Raw genomic sequence first — 19,407 nt, 5'->3', positions numbered from 1 at the left:
TTTTTCTTCAAACAAGTTTGGGGTTTTGTGGTAAGTTAAATTTTGTTGTCTACCCAACATCAGTTAAATATTTTGCAAAATAACATTAAAAAAATTGCTTACTTCCCAGGTTATTGAGCCTATGATTTTAGATGCCAAAGATCAACTCGTTAAATTAAAAAAATAAAACACATAAACTATTCATCCTGTTGAGTGATATTACATGATAAATTTTCAATGAAAACTATAAAGATTTTATTAGTTGCATAATAAATAAAATTTAGAATTGTAAGGAGGTATCAATGTCTTAAGTGAATATGCCAGCAAATGAAACAATGACTGCTCTATTTGAAATAAATTAGAAGCATCACAAGGTACTAGAGGGAAGCATTGATATTTAAATGCATGCATGTTTATAATGTTGGTGAAAACAACCGTCAAGATGTCTTGAAATTCTTCCTGAGATATAATATTGATAAAGAAGAAGAAACTTAGAAATAAACATGCTTAATTCTTTAATGACAATATCCTTCAAATTCAATAAGATATCATTGGACAAATACAAAGCATGAAAAAAAAAAAAATTTACAAGACTGACAAAGGAAATACATACATCAATAGTCTTTCTAGGCTCCTTCAATTCCCTTCGGGCAGAATCAATATGCTTAAATGTGACAAAGCCAAATCCTTGTGACTTTCCTGATCTCTTATCCATAATAACAACACCTTCTTCAATCTCCCCATACTCTTCAAATGCCTGAGAGGAAATATACGTGCATTACATTCACTTGGCTTCAAAATGTATATTACTCCCAAGACAACAAATATATTTAAATATATGGAGAAGAGAAATGCTTTATCAATTCAATCAAAATATTTTCCAACAAGTCTACAAGAAAATAAAAATAATTTTTTAACTAGTTGTTTCATATCATAGCATGCCACCAACTTACATTCAATTAAAAACGAAATTTCTCAGTGAGTGTACATTGCCTGGAAAACTTCACTGATAACATATATGATAATGAATTTCTTCTTCCTACAGTAGAATTCTAGAAAATTGAGCTCCAACAATGTGTAACTTCACATTCATCAAAAATCGCAACAACTGAGTATACATTTAAAATAGTGAGTAGAGTGCTATCAATTGGACTCTAGTAGTATTACTTCATAATCTAGTTAAATTGTTAATTCATGTAGAATCCCAAACTAACTTCCATTGATTTGATGAACATATTTTTCAATAAAATAAATTGGTTGATTAAAAGCTACTTCCAGTCGAACAATATTTTGGATAGCCTGCACCAAGACTTTCTCTACCACCTGTTGTGTACAATCATATTGGAACCAATCATGGATCTTGGAGGGATGTTGCATATTTTTCATATTGGTTTGAGATATATTGTGTTGTGGAGCTTGGTAAATGAATTTATTCTTCCTGCAACATAATTTTAGAAAATTGAGCTCAAACAATGTGTAACTTGACATTCATAGAAGGTCGCAAAAACCCATTGGACATTTAAAATAGTGAGTCGAGTGCTATCAAGTGGACTCCAATAGTATTATTTCACAGTCTAGTTAAATTGTTAATGCAAGTAGAATCCCAAACTAATTTCCATTTATTTGATGAACATATTTCTCAATAAAAAGAAATTAGCTGGTTGAAAGCCAGTTCTAGTCGAACCATAGTATCGGTAGCCTGGACCAAGACCTGCTCCACCACTTGTTGTGTGCAATCCTATTAAATTTTACAAGTACGACCAAAATCCACCTTAGATAGCTCATATGATGCAATTGATATTTTTATTGGATTCCTCTTTGTGAGAGGTATATGATTGATCTAAATATCATCTCATTCCGACATGTACAAATGGAATTATGAATTTATTCTGTTTATGGATAAATTGTCAAGGTCGACTAACAAAAGACATGTCTTATCATCCTCAATGTTGCATATAAATAGAAGGTTCATCTACCTCATTTGGGCATCATTCATTCTCACACATATCTCTCTCTCCTCATCTAATTGGGTCATACAACATCAATACAACATTCTTCTCCTCCACACGTGTGAAGGGTTGACTGCAATTTTCTATTTCTAGCGTTTACCAAGGTGTAGGAAGTTTGACTAGTACTGACTGGGAAGCATTGAGCTTTTCTTACTGTGATTTTTGTGTGAATATTTTTGTTTGGGCAAGTTGCATTCTTTGGCACAAAAACAAATATTTTCTCTGTTGTTTGACCAATGTTGACCACAAAAAGTTTGACCGCAGGCTTGACTCTACATTAACTCAGTTTGACTGATATTTTTGGGAATTCTTTAGGCTAATTCAGACTATCCTTAGAGGCCAAGTTGACTGGGTTTGATCGAGCTGATTTTGACGAATATTTCTGCTAAGTTGACTAGCGTTGACTTTTTGGATAGGGCATCACGTTGACTGCAATTTGACTCGACAAATTTGACTGTGTTTAGGCAAGTGAATTTTGTATATTGTACTCTCTCTCTCCTAAACTTTTGAAGAATAATAAGAAGACTTGATCAAAGGGTTTCCCCACATTGAGGATTTTCCCTGGCATCCGTCAAATATTGTGTCTAGTTGTCTTGGCTTGTCTTCTACTTTTTATTTATGTTTTATCGTCATTTACTATCATGTTAATGTGATTGCTAATATGGAAATTGATATTGGGCTGGTAAGGAAATTTGAAGTAAATTTCTCTTAAGCATAGAACATCCCATTCTTATCTAAAATTAACAAATCATGATGGAACTAGTCATGGATCTTGGAGGGATGTTGCATATTTTTCATATTGGTTTGAGATGTATGGTGTTGTTGAGCTTAGAGCACCATATTGAGAAGTAGATGAAATTCCTCCGTATGTAGGCTGTGTTGCATATGGAGGCTAAGATGCATATGCTGAAAGGCCTGATGGATATGTTGAGAAACCAACTAGTTGTGGTGTAGAGGCTGGTACTTGTGGCCCTAGCCTATGATATAAGTTGAGGCTTCGATAGTCTGTGATGGATTTCATTTTTCTTCAAACAATTTTTGGGTTTTGTTGTAAGTTAAATTTTGTTGTCTCGTGAACATCAATAAAATATTTTACAAAATAACATTAAAAAAATTGCTTACTTCCCAGGCTACTGAGCCTAGGAGGTTAGATATGAAAGACCAACTTGTTAAATTACAAATGTCAAACATATAAATTATTCATCCTCCTAAGTGATTATACATGATACATATTCAATTAAAAATATAAATATATTATTAGTGGCACAATAAATAAAATTTTAAAAATGTAAGGAGGTATCAATTTCCCTGGTGAATATGCCTGCAAATGAAATAATGATTGCTCCATTTGAAATAAAACATAAGCATCACAAGGTATTGGATGGTGTCATTCATATTTAAATGCATGCATGTCTATAATGTTGGTGAAAACAACAATCAAGATACTTGGAAAGTCTTCATGAGATGTAATATTAATAAACTAGAAGCAACTAGGAAAATAAACATGCTTAATCCTTTAATGGCAATATCCTTCAAATTCAATAAGATATTGTTGGACAAATACAAAACATCCAAAAAAAACAAAATTTACAAGACTGACAAATGAAATACATACATCAATAGTCTTGCTAGGCTCCTCCAATTCCCTTTGGGCAGAATCCATATGCTTAAATGTGATAAAGACAAATCCCCATGACTTTCATGATGTCTTATCCATAACAACAACACCTTCTTCAATCTCCCCATACTGTTCACATGCCTGAGAGGAGAACAAAAGTATATACTTTTAACATTTTTACAAACCTTCCCTCACTACCTCCCTTGAGACTCTTTTGGTGCTTTTAATGTTACAACATTGTAATTCAAGTTGAACCCTCAAGCATCATAACTTAAGCTCAAACATTATGGATTTACACTTGGAAACCATGCAAAACATCAAATACATACATAGCATAAGATGAGCAAGTTACAAACAAGGAAAATGCACTAAATAAGCTAATATTTACACATGCACACACAACAAAAGAGAAAAAGTACTTAAACCATCTAAACCTTTGTTACAATCCTAAGACCACAAATATACAAGTCACACACAACTATGCCATCATGCAATCACATCACATAGGGTATGTGAAGAAGTCTCCCAAGCCAATCCACACTCAAACAACTTCTGACGAGCAATTTCCTTGCTTTCAACATCTCTAATTTCTTCTACAATTGTAGGGAGTGAAGAATCTCTGCATTGACAATCATTCCAATCAATCTATTCACCAACAAGAAAATCATCCATGCAAGAACCAAAGGCATAATACATAGACATACTTCAGTAATACAAACCTCACTCTCGAGAAAAACAGAAATTTAAAAGAGAAGACATCAAATTTTGACATGGCAAAAGTATTTTAACATAAATCGTGGGATATTGATGTTCAAAACACAGTAGAAACATTCATATAAATTCAAATATGATCTAAATGAATGAGAAAAAAAATCCAGTCGATGCAAAATTATACATCTCACGGCAGTCGGCTACCTGGGCTATAACAATCATCACATCCTCCACGATTCCCAAACCCACGTTCATCAGCTGTGAAAAGATCACCGGAATGACTCGCACAAACACCAATTTTGGCCTATGAAGCATATAAAGAACCAAAAGAAAGAGGGTTTTTAGGGAATCCTTGGTGCACTTGCGAACTCCCTAGTGGATTAAATCTAGCAGACCTCTGATAACCTTCAAGTTGTCACCCACTATGGCTTTGTAGCTTTCCATGACGAGAAGGTTGAATATGGCACCAAAGAAGTTCTCCTTGCCCTCTAGACTCCGTCAGGCCATGAGATATTGTGCGATGGCATCCAAGGCACCGTGGCTTGACATTATGACAAATGTCTTTACCTATGCCTTGAATAAAATACCACTCTGCAACGAATTCGTATCTACTTTCTCTGGATCTAATGGTTGAACATTTTTCAATCATCTAACATATAATCTTATGGTGCACAACTTTCTTTGGATCTAATGGTTGAACTTTTTTCAATCGTCTAACATATAATCTTATGGCGCACAATGATGACAGGTGGACAAGAGGGGAGTTAATTTCAAAGGGGAACACCTTACTGCGTAAATATAATATACATATATATATATGTTTTAATCATATATTAATTGATTTTATAATTAATAATAATTAAAATAATTTACAGCAAAATTGTAATTTAGCTAACTTATGGTTTTTAAAATTTTTGTAATGTTAGATGTATCTTAAGGTAAGTGTTCTAATGTGTTTATTGATAATTGATTTACATTATTGTTGTGTTAGTTATTTTTTATTTTTAACAATGTTGAACTAGTGACTTGTAAATCAAATATATTAATAATTTACCATAATAGATCCATTTTAAATATGGATCTAACATGAGCCCAAATCCAATTTCTTCACTTGCAAACTTTTTTATGAGTATACATTATTTAAATGTTTTGTATATAATTCTTTTTTATTTTTTTTAGATTTAAAAAAAAAAAAATTGGCATACATGACCAAAATTTCAACTTTGATGACGAAAAGACGGGCTTACATGTCATAGTAGGTTGTAGAACGAGTATCTCCACTCAATACACATCATAGCCGGTTGTAGAATAAGTCTCTCAACTCAATAACTTAAAAAATATGACTTAACTAGAGTTAATATTCGATAAGAAAATAATCTATTCTCCCCGCCTATGTAATTACCAAACTAAAATAATAATACATCTTTATATAATTATGCATCTTTATTTTAAAATTAATATTTAGGGAAAAAAAAAACTGAGAAAAGTGAAGAAACCAGAGTTGACGTAACGTTTCGATAGGAAAAACAAGGAATTTTACTAACCAATTTTTCATTTTTAATATATCTTGACATGATGTTGCACAGTGTCCATTCTCATCCTCCAATGCCCTTAAAAAATAGTGAAACATGAATATGTATAAAAGGTACATAAATATCAATATCACATATTTTGACATCATGTTGCAGAGTCTCCATTGGCATCCTACAATGCCCTTTAAAAATAGTTAAATATCAATATGTATAAAAGCTACATAAACATTAATATGATATATTTCAAAAAGTTACACAAATTGAGCATGTTCTCTTTAATAATTTAATATTAATTGACGTTTCCTTTCCGACACTCGAATAATCCAAGATCAAATGATTTCTTGGTCATTGATGTCTGGTTGTGAAGCAACCACGTTGTGAGCGACAGAATGCCCAGAGTGTTGAGGGTATTATGAATCATAAAGTGCAACATTAGTGGGAAATTACTATTAAACATTACTCTCACACTGGAAAAGAGAGACATCATGGATAAATATGGGGCCAGGACAATAAACAAATTGGCGACATAAGAACAGAATTGTGCAATATAGTGTAACGTTGTAGCGGAGGAAGAAGAAATGTCACATTGAATTAGGCAATGGACGGATGATGATCTGCGCTCCAGACTCAGGGTGAAGCATGATGAGAACAGTGGGTGCATGTCTGTAGGAAGGAGAAATCTCGAAAGAGAAGCGCCGTAAAATCATGGCCAAAACAACCTTCTCTTCAATCACGCTGAAATTCCGCCCTATGCACGCCTCCGGCCCAACACCAAACGGAATAAATGCCAGTGGATGTTTTGAAGCCCCTGCAACTCCAGTAGAAAATCTGCCAGGATTGAATTCGTTCACATCATCTCCCCACAAAGCTTGCTCATGGTGAATGGCCAAGATTGGTATCAGTAGCTCCATGCCTTGTGGAAGATTAAGACTCCCAAGATTGATTTCTTTCTTTGTCCGTCTTTCGTCTGACCAGAGACACTAAAGGTGGATATAGTCTTAGAGACTCATTAACAATCATGTCCACCTGCAAAACAAAAACGAAGATAGTGTCAATAAGTTTATGACCCAATTAAGAATATCAATAAGTTAGAACGTTATCACCCAATTAAGTTTATCAATAAGTTGTAATGTCATCACCCAATTAAGAATATATCTCTGATCTTACGATTCTGAGTTGGCTCAAAGTATTTCTGTCTGGATCATCGTTCCCACACACATCTAAAACTTGTTTCCGAGCCATTTGCTGCCAGTCTTGATGGATGTCCAGAAGAACTACTGTCCATGTCGACATATTTGAAGTGGTCTGCTTTCCAGCAAAGAAGAAAGTCTTGCATTCCTCAATTATATCTTCATTTCTAATCGCAGGACGACTAGCGTTAGACTGGTCACCCACAATAGTGTTTTCTTTGGCATCTATCATAAACCCTAGCAAATCTTTTGAAATGGGTTTCTTAAAGCTTGTATCATTTTCTCGCCTCTTAATTAGCTTTATCAAAGCCGATCTAATTTCTTTGGCCAGTTTCCATTGATGCAGATTTTTAGTTGTAGGGACAAACCTGAGACACATTTGGAACCCTTCTCTTCAGATTTAGACTGCCATTAAATTAGCTTGACATTGTGCGCTCTTTCTATGGGCGGATTGCAGATTTATGGAATATCCAGATTGTGATAGTCAGGAGAGGGGTGAAACAATTGACCTCTATCCTGACATCAGATTCTAGGATACCCATAAAATTTGCAATCCACAATGTGCTTCTATCACATTTTAAAAAAATTGAAAAAGAGCCTGAGAAACTGAAAAGTTGGCTTCGATTTTCTCAAAGAAGAACGTAGAGAAAATAAATTCAATGCTATACCAATTAAAATGTTTTTACACTAGTATGTATTCCAATATGAAAGTAGTGGCAAAAGATTCGATATCACCCCTTAAAAAAGAAAGACGTTTCATATGAGCCTAAAATATGACAAATTCAAGAACCGTTGAAGAATATCTGACCTCGAAAAACACGAAGCAGAAAATTTTTGTAAAGCTTCTGCAGCAAAGATGAATTGTTCAGACTGCATTTGAAAGATGCATTTTCCTTCATCGTAGCTGGTGCCAAAAGCTGCTCGTGCAATGATATCTGCACTAAGATGCTCAAACTGCTCACAAATTTTTATCTCATTCAAACCTGCTTCAGTGTAACTTTTCCATTTGTTTAACATATTCGTGGCACTCCCGGCAATGACAGGGATCAATGCCTGTTAGACACATAAATATATGAAACATAGAAGATTATATTCATTTTAGAAGTTTAAGCAAACTGGATAGCTTCAGATCATATTTAAGAAAAAAATCATTTGAATATATTACTTTCAAGTTCTCTGTGGAAAAAGCAGGATTTATGATTCTCCTGTGCTGCATCCATTTCTCCCCTTTGAAATTCGGAAGTCCATTGCCTTCCAAGTGCTTTAAAATAGGATGAGGCTCTGCTTTTTCATAATCACCGTGCTTGAATGAGAATATCTCCTTGATTAGCTCAGGGTCTGCAATAGTTAGTCTTGCAGTAGGGCCGAACCAGACGAGAAAAGTGCTACCTATATAGACAAAACAATGTATAGAAACCCAATGAACTATAATTTTAAACATTGAAAATACCAGAAATTTGAAAATATAAGGAGAAGCGATACTTCACCATAGCACTTCCTCCATTCGTGGTAGAATGGCAGAACTCGAGAGAGAATATCATGAGAGAAGCCCATATTTTGAAAACTCGCTTGATGCGCCATTTTCATCATCTCTTTGATATTTCCACTAAATACCCTATACCGTGGGCCTCCTACTCCTTGTGATTCGAAATGTTTCTGTATGTGTAGAGGCTTCCGCCATACAAATCTGATAACTTCCACCACTATTCTAACAACAACTATAGCGCAAGCTGCTAAACCAGAAATCCAAAAAGCTGCCTCCATTATCTCAATATCGCTTCTCTCACTCACAATCTCAATATATCTTAATAGCCTAAGCCTCATCATTATATAATTTTCCAAAGCATTATAAGCCACAAGTAAAGTAGATATGTTAGAAATGTTTCGTTTTCCACTGACCTGCAATTCAACTAACACTGTGACAGCGGACGCATGGATTTGATGCTCTAAGTCGTCACCCAGCATCATCACCCGACACGTTCTTTGATGTGTTATTAGTAAAATATCCTCTTAATTTGAATTAAAAAAGAGATGGAACAGACTCACCGAATGGTTTTAGTAACAATTTGACTATGTTGGAGGGGCATTTCATAGATTGCGCATACAGGCATGCGCACATTCTGCAACATGTTTGTTGTCAATGAATGCATTTAGCAGAAATGATTATCGAAAAGTGCCCCGTTTGCTCGGTTATGGAAAGCTGTTTCTATTCGATTGGGACGTTAATGGAATCTAAGTCTCCAGATCTAGATTTAAGTAACTTGCACCTTAATTAATGGAGAGCTTTCTGAAAAGCTTGTCGCCATTGAGATCTCGCCTTTCATGTAGTTGACACCCAAACAAACACGTATCAACAAAACAGCGCCTATATTTTGATGATTTTAATGTATTTTATCAAAGAAATACTTTTGAAATAGTTCTTAAATTTATTTCACGACATTGCATTATTGTAATACCATTTTGAAAGAGTTGTGCATAATATTTTTTATTTATTCCACATGTAAAATGTTAGCTTCCGTTTTCGAATAATCAACTCTTATATTGTTTGGCAGTATTAATTTTTTTAAATGGATGATAATATTTTTTTTATTAAAAACCAGTTGGTAAAAGTGATATGATCCGTTTGCGGGATCATCATCAAAGTATTTTTTATAACTTTTTATGAGGTTTTGTTTAATTATATATCACTATTAATCCATTTTAATCAGAGATTTTGCGAGAGCTAAGAAATACGAACTTTTTCATGAGTTTTTTCTATTTTATATCGGTATAAACTTATCTTAATTAGAAGTATAGCAAGAGCCCAGAGGGACGAAATCTCTTAACATGAAAACTTCTTTTATACTGCAAAATGCCAATAAAATATTTGGGATTACAATATATATATATAAAAGAGAAAGCATTTGTAATTTTTATGTTGTAATTTTGAATGTATAAAATGAAATTTATTTGGGCATAAAATAGTGATACTGCTTAAAATGTTTTAATTATAAAAAATATTTTTTTTAGATTGCTTTATATATTGTTTATATTGTTCATTGAGTTGACAAGCTGATTCTACAACCCAGTATAAGGGAGATGTGGCTCATTCTACAACCCTGAGGAGATGCCTAATTTCATCCATAGTTAACCATGTGCTCAGCAATGTAGTCCATAAATGAAATATTCCAATGTATGTATTAACTAAATATTTAAATTTCAACTATGTATAAATTATATATGATTAAAAAACTATGTATACATTATATAAAGCAATTGAAAGAATTGTATTGTGCACAACTTAAGTACCCAATTAAATTATAGAGACATGAAATTTTCAAAAACTTAAAATCCATTTATACATTAAAAAATGTAATTTAAACAATGAAAAAATATATTTTCTTTGTGTCTATAGATATCAAACCAGTATATATCTTTTTTAATCACAAATCTATCAAGCTGCAAGAGGGATTAAATATGTCAAAATGCACATCTTTTATTCAATTTTTCACTCTAAAAGAGTTTTTCACCTCAAGAGATTTGATTCCTTTTGACTCTTACTAGATTTGTTGGACACCTAATCCTCTAAGGGTTGGTGTGGAAACTAAATAGTCTAGGGAACTCGAAGAGACCTTGGAATACGAAAACAAAGGTCATATCAATGTACTATAAATGTATATCATTTTTTAATAATGGATATACTCTCATGCTTATCTTTCATATTCCGCCCTCGCCATGTATGTGTTTAACATGGTATCAGAGCGGGCATACTCCTGCCCTACTCATATTTGAGCAACTTGTTTTATGGCTTTTCTGTGAAGGTCATTTCTGCCATGAGTTTTGCATTTCATGAATGTTTTCTCAGCTAAATTATAGCTGCAACCTCTGCCATTGTTCCATTCTTTGCAAGTTATTGAATATGATTAATTCATTCACTGCATTCTAATGCCTAGTCTTATTCACTGCATTGTAAAACCTATGCTTCCCTCTCCATAATCTTCCAAAATTTCGAGACAAAAGCATGAAGCCGTGTATATTCAACTACTGAATTCCAGCAAAACCACTTTCAGTGCCTATTGGAGAAGAAGAAAAAGTTGCACGGGAAGAAGAAACATCAAATTCTTGGAAGCAAAAGAACATTGGATATTGCCATGATCTTAATGGAATGGTAATCCTGGCTAAAAATGAATCGCTGCAGCCATGACCATGATATATGGTGACAAAACTCCTCCTAGTGCTAAAAGGAGAAGAATTTCGACATCTTCACTTTGAGGAAAGAAATGATATTCGACATTGGCGCAAATGGAATGAATGGAAAGAGTTGGGCAAAGGAATTAGGAGCGATAAAAAATGGTAAGGGTTTTGAGTAATTTCACTGTAATTCTCTCACAGCTACACAGGTCAATTATATAAATAATGAGGGGACTGAAAAGGTCAGAGAAATTGTTTTAATCGAACCGAGAGGGCCAAGACTCTGTAATTTCCATTTTATTGAATATCAAAGTCGATTAATATTAATGATTAATATTGAGCTTAAGCATCTTTATTAAAGCATGAATTAAGCACATGGGTAGTATTCGACAAGTGGTAAGCGGTATCTCGCGCACCCTAAAGGCCAGAAATGGTATTCCTAAATTTCACGTGATTATCCTTAGCGGGTGACAAGTAACACGAGAAAACCACTTTTCTCACGCGCTCTTGGTGAGATATCGGTCGTGCAAGATTTCACGTGAGATTCTGTGATAACGGAGATCGTCTGGGTTTGTTGCTGAGCGGATGATGCAATATCCGTTGGATCTGGAGAAGTGAGCTCTATGGCGTGGATTGAAGCGCTTGGTAAAAGGAGAAGTCAACAAGGGACCGATAGCGATTAGTCAGACAAGTGGGACCCTTAGGGGAAAATAACATGATGTAGATAGAACTGCTATTATTGTGTGCATCCCATTTAATACTGCACAATGTCCGACTAACCTCTCTCAACTAGATTCGTGTTGGAGGTTGAACATTGTGCATTGAAACCAAAACTAGCATGGTATTTGGTATGTTATTGTAGTTGGTATGTTATTACTAATAAGTTGATTGATATTATGTTGTGATGAATTGTTTTGTATAAATGTTGTGTATGCATAGTTATTACCATGGGTATGCACAATTATTGCAATTGCAGTATATTCGTTTAAGGCCATACCATTTCTCAACATTACCATACCTCCTACCACTGCAAACAACTCTTGGCATTCCTTATTTCCATCTCTAGATTCTCTACCTTCACCGGTGGCTCTTTCAATGCAATATGCACAATTATTACCACCAAACGCTACCGCTATCCATCCAGTCAGAATGTTGTCTCCATATATAATGTTGTCTCCCCATATATTATTGTAGTTGGTATGTTATTACTAATAAGTTGATTGATATTATGTTGTGATGAATTGTTGTGTATAAATGTTGTGTATGCACAGTTATTACCATGGGTATGCACAATTATTGCAATTGCAGTATATTCGTTTAAGGCCATACCATTTCTCAACATTACCATACCTCCTACCACTGCAAACAACTCTTGGCATTCCTTAGTTCCATCTCTAGATTCTCTACCTTCACCGGTGGCTCTTTCAATGCAATATGCACAATTATTACCACCAAATGCTACCGCTATCCATCCAGTCAGAATGTTGTCTCCCCATATATAACATTGGCATATATACAACGTTATTTGGCTTCCACATATACTCGATTTGGTGCAGCAGCTAATCCAACATTTGGGAGTAGGACAAGATTTCGAAGCACTCCACCTCCTTTTAGTCAGAGTTTGGCTTTTGGAGCTCAGTCAATAACTCCAAAATTTGGTAGCCCGGGATTCTGACAAACTAGCTTTGGTGGACAGCGCAGAGGTAGTAGAGTGGCACCATATACAAGTACAAATGATGCAAAGTCAAGTCACAAACGGAAGATCAATGACGTAGAAAGAATTAAACTGCAAAGAATGGGAACCGTCGGATCAGCAAGATCAACGAACACGATTGATATAATAGGATCGGTGGAGATCTTATCATGCAAAATAAAGTCAAGAAGTAAAGGGATCAAATCAAGCCAGGTGACAATAGAATAATGAAGTGGTCTACGAAAGTGGTAAGTCGTATCTCACGCGATCTCAAAATGGTAAACAATATTTTACAAATTCACACGATTAACCTAAGGGGTTGACACGTAGCACACCCAATACAACTTTCCTCATGTGCTTTCAGAGTATTAACTATCATGGTTGTTATCATGCGATATGGCATGATCACCGTTGGATTGAGGTAGGAGAAATAAACAGTGGAGATTGGCGAGGCTAGTTGGCACAAGTTATTGCGCAATAACCCTTGGATTGAGGAATGAGATCGACGATGCAAATTTAATGCACTAACGAGAGAATCGATATATGTGCAAAGGTTTGTGGAATGGATGAAAGGTACAGTTTAAGTGTGGTTTATGAAATATTTTTATTATATGGGAAATAAGTAGGATTAGTGTATTATGGTTTAAGTTGAGTTTTAACCAAAGTCTACAATCCATGGTATGGTTAATATGCGTGCGTAATAAGAATTAAACAAAGATTATTAAGGATTTTTAAGTTCTGCTCAAAGGTTTATAAAGGTATAGATTTTGGATAGTTAAATCAAACATTTCCGCATAAAGTTTATTAAAGGAGCATTAAACCTTGAGTTGTGAAGACCGTGTATACTCGCACGAGAGCTTTGTGTGTTGATGAATTCTTATGCTATGAGTACATGTTGTTGGACATAGCTACTCTTTCAGCCAGAGATAGCTTTGATGAGCTAATGAGATTTGGTGCCAGAACTCGGTCTATTGCAGATGTTATTACTTAGATTCTTAATGCCGACTTTGGTGTGTGTCAGATCTGTGCATATTGAGTTATAAAGATGACTGCATGTGTGAATGTTGAATGTAAAGATGTTTTGTAAGTAGGCTCTAGAACTATCAGACAAATCTCATTTGCAAAGAAAGTAGAATATTGGCTCTTATTTTGCACAATGTGAGTAATTTGAGAAGTAAGTGCATTGAAGCATCATTTGTTGCGTTCAAATTAGTACTGGGCTGTCTGCTACAATGACTTGGTGATATTGGTACCGTGCTACTCATCTAATAGTTGTAGCTATTTATCATTTTATAGGTCAATTTGTGGTTGAAGATTACATCATTTCTCTGATTATATTGGTTTGAAATGGATCGCTTCTTGACAATGGGCATTAACAACCAAGAAGATATTCTAGTCATATGTCAGAACTTGTTCTAGAGTATGGAATAGTATTGAAGTTTAATTTTCTCCATCATCTCACCTTGTATCTTAAAGGGGGGGAAATGATGGTCATCTACAAGCTTCAAAGTCAGATCAAGCGAGCCCGAGCCACAACCTACCATATCAGATTCAGAGTTGTAGCCAGAGACAAATATTTCCTTAAGCATGCCTTCAGTTGGTGATGCTTCTTTAAAGAATTGGAGACACTTCCTCTAGCAAAAGACTTTAGCTCCTTACCAGTTTTGGAAGAGTCCCAGGAATTGCATTAAGCATTCCAGAGTTTTTGGAAATCCTTAAACCATCACAGGTTGGGACCTCCCTTTTTAGGTTGAGGTTCTCCCTTTGATATAGGGTGAGACCTCCCTTTCATGGTTGAAGGTTTTCCTCTTCAAAACATCGCGAGCACTTCCTCTAGCAGAAGACCTGAGCTTCATGCTAGACTTGGAAGAGTTCTGCGAACTGCACTAAGCGTTTCAATGTTGGTGGTCATCCTTAAACCACCTCCCTTATACCAATATTTGATAGAGGACATTCAACCTAGTTCTGCCATGCATTTTTGCACATTTTGTATTACAGCTCTCTTCTTGGACTCATACATAACCCTTCGGATTAAGAGGGGGAATGCTAGACACCTAATCCTCTAAAGGTTGGTGTGGAAGTAGAATACTCTAGGGAAGTCCAAGAGACCTTGGAATACGAAACCAAAGGTCATATGAATGTACTATAAAAGTATATCATTTGTTAATAATAGATAGACTCTCATGCTTATCTTTCGTATTCTGCCTTCGCCATGTATGTGTTTAACATATCAATGGTTAAGATGGACATGGTTTTTAACTTTTAACTACTTTATTTCTCTACAAAGTTGATACAAAATTATGTTGTTTCATATAGACATTGAAGTATATATATATATATATATATATATATATATATCAATTTTTTGTAAACATTTTCTCTATAAAATTAATACAAGATTATGTTGTTTCATATAGACATTGAAATATAGATATATATACATATATTTCAAATTTTTGCAAAAATTTTATTCAAATTTTGCACTTAAAAAGATTACATCAAGATTGTTACATCAAAATTGTTAAATCCCTGGTTAAGATGGATCCATAGTGGTATAGTTTATTTATTGTTGAGAGTGATTGAATTTTTTTACCACTTCTCTCTTTGCTATGCTCATTGTGAGTGAGATTATTGACGTTTTATAATACCTTTAACTAAACCTTAGACGGCTAATCGTGAGAGTTAAAGATTGAATGAGTTTGTTTTATGGTGAGTAGTTATTGAAGTACCAATTCAACTATTTCTTATATGTATTTATATGAACATCATGTACATCAAGATATGGACATCATGTGTATATGAACATCATGTACATCAAGATATGGACATCATGTGCATCATTCTTCTTGATCAATTAATATACAATTGTCTTGGTTTCCAATCAATGTATTTAACGGTGATAGTGTGTTTAATCGTGGTATCAAAGCGAGTAGTTCATCTGTGTTGATTGAATTTTGTCACTAGTTTTGTTACCATGAAGAGATGTGTGACTGTAGGAGACCGTGTATGATTTGAAATGCCTACTGTCTAGGATAGAAATGGTCACAACTTCATGGGCTGGGTTCTTCGCTAGCAGTGGGCAAAGGTGACCAGTGAAATTTATCGTGGGATTTCATGGCATCAGAAACGATTGCAGACCGTGGCGGTGTATACGAAACTGGGCAGGCGTGAATAAATTTATGAAAGGTATGTAAATTGCACATTGTTAATCTAAAGAAAGGAGAAAGTTGGCGATAGGAGAAAGGCCTGACACTCGACTTGGAGTGGGCCTATAGCATGTCTTGGTCACCGTGACCAAGAGCGTTGGTTTCAATTTAATTCAATTCCTTCCAACCTGCGTCGTAAAAACAATGACCGATTCGACAACATTGGGGAGTGCCTGATTATGGTTAAATCGACTGTGGTTTGAGAGAGGAGTCGAATGTTACCGTTGATTTAGTTATTTCAAGATTAGAGGAATACTTCCATCGTGTATTACAACAAAATAGTGCTTAAGGAGAGCCGCAAAATAGTGATTTATGTTATCAGAGGAGAGATAATAGAAAGGGCCACTACAAGAAATCAATCAAAGAATGAGAACCCTGGGGTTGTTGAGCAGGCCATCAAAAAGGCCTGCTATTAGAAATACTAATCAATCCAGAAGAAACCGTTGTATAGGTATGGAGAGGCAGTTACCATGCAATAACTTACATGAGAAGGGCCACTCCCTTGGCCACACCAGAGGAATCATTACTAGTTATAATCCAACTTTCGCGAGGTTCAAACTGATGATAAATTCAAGCAACAATCCCCAATAATGAGAGAGAAAAGGCCCGAAACCATGATATTTTTTTTTAAGAATTGCCCCGAACTGTGTTGAAATTTGATTGTTTTAGTGATTAGTTAAAATAACTGTGTTTTCATTTACGCATAAGCCCAAATTCAAACAAAGTATTTGCACTTTAATAGAATTTAGTGACTAAATCTTTATATAGAGATGCATTTTTCATATATATATATATATATATTTTATTTTTGAGTTTTGAACTCAACCTAATTTTAAAAATTAAATAATTATCATAATATTATAATAATCATAATTTCCAGTTTTTTTTTACCAATGTTATATTTAATATATTTTAATTATCTTTTTTTATAAAAATATAAACAAATAAATATCAAAATCTCTCACACATACTTATATATTTTCAATAATTTCAATGTAAAGTGGGCTATAACTAAAATCAAGTATTTATTTTAAATATATATATATGCATGATAATACCCTTTCAACCATAAATTATATAATTTTGAACTTCTAAATTGTTTTTGGGTCATTCTATAAACAATGGTGATTCTAGCTTTGAATATTTCATAATTAGTGAAAATAGAGTTTTCAAATTCTAGTTTAATCATCATATTTTGGGCGGATTTTCAATTGTTTAGTTATCACTTTCTTTGTTGAGATAATTATTAATTTCATTGTCTGTTCGGTTTCATAGCCAATGTTTCATAGCTTGTTTTTGTTTACTTGAGTTTAATTGAATTTTGTTGGAACTTCTTTAGTCATTTATTGTTGTTTTTCCTTGTCTTTTAGGTAATTTATTTCACTGATTTTGAATGATGAGAAGAGTTGTTTACTTCATTCAAGTTTTGTGTTCATTCTTTATCTATTTCTCCCTATTTACATTTTTTGTCATGGTATTAGAACACCATATTGCATAATACTCGATGGAGAACATCATTTCAATTTGTTTTTATGCTCACAAAAGAATAGCAAAAGTTGTGAAGAGCTCAAGGACGAGAGGTCAAGAGAAAGTACAACAACCACAAACCTTCACACTTTTGAAGAGAAGAAACTGCTAGAAACTTATGGAACTATGGAATTTTGGAGAATGTCGCAACTGTTGGAAGAATCACCGCACCTCTATAGAATCTGTAATTTCCACCCTGGGGATCCTAGTTACTGGTTTGTAATGTTTACCAAGACCTGTGGGTTTTGGTGTAATGGCAAACCTCCACATGGTATTAGAGCTTGGACCCAGGTTTGATTCCCCCGAGTTGCGTTTGAGGGGGGGTGTTGGAAGAATCACCGCACCCCTATAGAATTCGTAATTTCCACCCTGGGGATCCTAGTTACTGGTTTGTAACGTTTACCAACACCTTCAGGTTTTGGTGTAATGGCAAGCCTCGACAGCAACCTGTTAGTGCATACAGTGCAGGAGATGGTCCACACAATTTGTGTCAGGAGGTGGGACACCCAAAACACACAGGTGAGTTTTTTAAGAGGGAGCAATTCTTTTAAAGGTACCATAAGTCGTTTTTATTTGGTCAAAGGCTTCACTCAATTTTGAAGTTTCTTATTGTCTTATAAAATGACAACGTTCAAAAACAGTTTTGTTTCATGAAATATTTGGCTCTTCTTGGTAAATAAAAAGGTTGCATATTTTTTTTTTTAGTGCCTTCATTCAAAAGGCCTTATTTAAATACAAGCACTTTAAAGGAAGGCAAGAGGTTTTCAAAAGTTTTTATTTAAAAAGGGAGTTTTGTTTTTTTTTAAGGGAATACATAGCTTGTTTCTTGTCCTTGTATTTTGAAATTTCTCAAAAAATTTAAATCAAGAAAATTGTTTTACTTAAGGATCTTTGCAAAGAATTTTGTAAATAAGGGAACAAACTTCCACAAAGATGGTTTCTTCTAGTGCTTTGCCACAAAGCCTAATTTTACTTGGAAAAAAGTATGAGTTATGGTCTTCCCTCATCAAGACATTTTTGCAAGCCCAAGATTGTTGGGACACCTTGCCAAACGATTATGTAGATCCAACCCAAGAAGCATTAGCAACCATGAAAAATAATCATAGGAATGTCATTGCAGAACTATGAAATAAAGAACACAACCAAATGTTGGATACAATACTCATTCGATGTCTCTATCTTTGAAAAGATAATTGGCATCAATAATAAAAGAATCTTGGATATTTTGAAAGTTGTGTATCAAGGTAATGATATAGTGAAGACTGCTAAATTGCATACATTGAGAGCTCAGTTTGAAACCTTGAAGATGACTGAAATAGATAATGTTGACTAGTTCATGACTAGAGTCATGGGCATCATCAATCAAATCAAACTTATTGGTGAAACCATTACAAATCAGAAGATCAATCTAGAATGGCACGTATACCTTGGAAAACTAAATTTTTGGTCCAAAGTATTTGGTCCATGGTCTTTTGATCCATGGTATTGGTCCAAGGTATTGACCTTAGGTATTTGGTCCAAGGTATTGGTCCTAAATGGTTTTGGTCCATGGTATTGGGAAAGGCCTGAAAGTATAAAAGGAGGAGAAGATCATTAAGCCAAGACACTCAAGTATTGAATATCTGATGAAGGATGAGATCTAGTGTGAAGGTTATTGTGTTACAGTGCATTGCTGGATCTGAACCAAGGACGAACTTTAGTGCTTGATGAAGGATAAGATCTAATGATGTATCAGGATCTTAAGGCTTGAAGAGAATTATCTTTATATTGTT

At 34.5% G+C, this 19,407-nt stretch overlaps 1 pseudogene; it reads right to left on the bottom strand.

Moving 5' to 3' along the window:
- Positions 1-6,430: 6,430 nt before the first annotated feature.
- On the bottom strand, positions 6,431-8,803 carry LOC149208781 (cytochrome P450 734A1-like; annotated as a pseudogene).
- Between the last annotated feature and the right edge of the window lie 10,604 nt (positions 8,804-19,407).

The sequence above is a fragment of the Pinus tabuliformis genome, chromosome 1_2 (genome assembly GCF_031772625.1).
Source record: "Pinus tabuliformis cultivar Carrire ecotype Pingquan chromosome 1_2, CPIR1, whole genome shotgun sequence".
Classification (NCBI taxonomy): domain Eukaryota; kingdom Viridiplantae; phylum Streptophyta; class Pinopsida; order Pinales; family Pinaceae; genus Pinus; species Pinus tabuliformis.
This window is presented reverse-complemented; position numbering and strand designations above follow the sequence as displayed.